We start from the raw sequence: 2078 nt of genomic DNA on the forward strand, positions 1-2078 counted from the left end.
AATTCCCGTTTTTCCTTAAATTTTCTTTTGTTTTTCACGGCGCTTTTGAAAACTATTGGAAATTTCAAATTCTGACCTCCCAAATGCGCCAACTAGATTCACTTTCCCATCAAACAAGATACTGTTGAAGAAAATCGAAGCAGTTTTACTGCCCCAAACCGTGATGACAGACACAAAAATAATAAAAATAAAAAAACACACATCATTGTAAAATCAATACATTCATCGTTCCACTCAGAATCTAAAATGTAATATAGATACATATTTTAAAATAAGTAAAAATCAATAAATAAATCAAAACATCATTTAAATTAACATTAAAAATAATAATTAAAACAGAGGGAAAATAAATTGGTATAACAGACACAGTATAGGTGTCGAGTGTACATTGTCATTGAGTAAGTTACTGCAATGTATGTGTTATATTTGAATTCAATGATAATTCATTGTATGTAGGCCTATATTCCTAAGCATATTTTATGAAATGGTAACATTGCTACTGCCTATAAGTAGTTGCATACAATTTATTTTACTATTACACTAATACGCTAATACAGTAGGTTGAATTATTTTTACCGAGAACATAGCATTTATTATATTGTTACTACAATAGTATATATATTATATATTATTGTTATTAACTTTATTGAGTCAGTAATCTGCAGTAATGAGACTAATTTTAAGCTGATATTTATACCACAAAATGGAGGAACATTCACAGTCACTTATAAGTTATAACCAGGGTTGGGAGTTTATAGCACTTTAAGCGCTATAAATGCCTATAATATTACCTTAGATATCACTAAATATGCAATAAAAATTTTATTTTAGTTTTGAAACTATGGATACCTATAGGTACTCTATTCCCCGTAACTCGTAAGTATACCCACTTTTTTTCGCACGCAGAGAATAGTAAAAAAAGGTTGTGACACTACAGTTCACTATCTGTATACACCGCGGTGTTTTGCGACATGAAAGATATTATGATTATTTTTTAAAGTTTGAAACAGTGATAAATTTAAAAAAAATTCCAACGTCACGTATAGTTTTTCCAAGCAGTCACCTATATCCAAGAACTAACTACATGCGACGGTTGTAGGGCAGACCTTAATGGCTTAACTTCAATGACTTTTTTATTTTTTATTAAATTTTACTTTTGACCCCCCCCCCCCCCCCAAGTACCAACTAGATTCACTTTCCTATCAGAAAAGGTACTGTTGAAGAAAATCCAAGCACTTTTACTGTCCTAAAAGGTGATGACAGACACAAAAAAAAAATAAATAAAAAAAAGGTGGGTTAGTGGATGTCGCTCTGCTGTACAGTAGGTTACAAGTGGGTCACTGTATAATGGATAGTATTAAATTTGAATTCAATGATATAATATCACTGTATAAGAAAAACGATTCTGAGCGGAGACGGTTTGTCAGTCTAGATATTAGACATACCTATTATAGGTATACTTATCTATAGTATTAAAAAAACATTGATCTATAATAGGTATCAATAATAAATTCCAAATTAATCATATCATAATATCCATTAGGTAACGCGTTATACATCAACAACAAACCGTTGTACTATCATAGTTATATAATAGTATACTTTAGAAGTTTCAATAAGTACCCACAAATAATATAATACAATCACAACAAAATATCTAAAATAGTTATTCCAGGTTTTTAAATATGTAATTTCGTCTAAATTTGAACTTAAAATTAATATAAAAATAAACTGTGCTTATGTATTTCTTAGAATTTTTGGTAACAGAATTAAATATTTACGTGGAATCTTGTTTTAAATTTTCAATCGTTAGATATAAAAGTTGAACATTTTATAAATTTTTAACTACAAAATAATTATTCAATTTTAAATTTGGTAAATTTTGTCAAGATTTTAAATTCAAATGCTTATAAAAAAAAAATCGTGCCTATGTATTTGTAATATTTTTCAACTGCTTTTGTAACAATGTATCACGAGCCCTGTATTAATTTTTTATACTTTTTGGCCCAATAGATAAAACTTTATTGATATTTATAGAAAAAAAAAATAAAAAAATTTAAAACTGAAAATGTCCGTAA

At 28.0% G+C, this 2078-nt stretch overlaps 1 protein-coding gene across 1 annotated transcript in view; it reads left to right on the plus strand.

The window, feature by feature from the left end:
• Positions 1-2078, plus strand: part of LOC100161116 (inhibitor of growth protein 4-like) — a gene marked incomplete in the record, with an annotated part of 38476 nt that overhangs the window by 519 nt on the left and 35879 nt on the right.

Source organism: Acyrthosiphon pisum, chromosome A2 (genome assembly GCF_005508785.2).
Source record: "Acyrthosiphon pisum isolate AL4f chromosome A2, pea_aphid_22Mar2018_4r6ur, whole genome shotgun sequence".
Lineage (NCBI taxonomy): Eukaryota > Metazoa > Arthropoda > Insecta > Hemiptera > Aphididae > Acyrthosiphon > Acyrthosiphon pisum.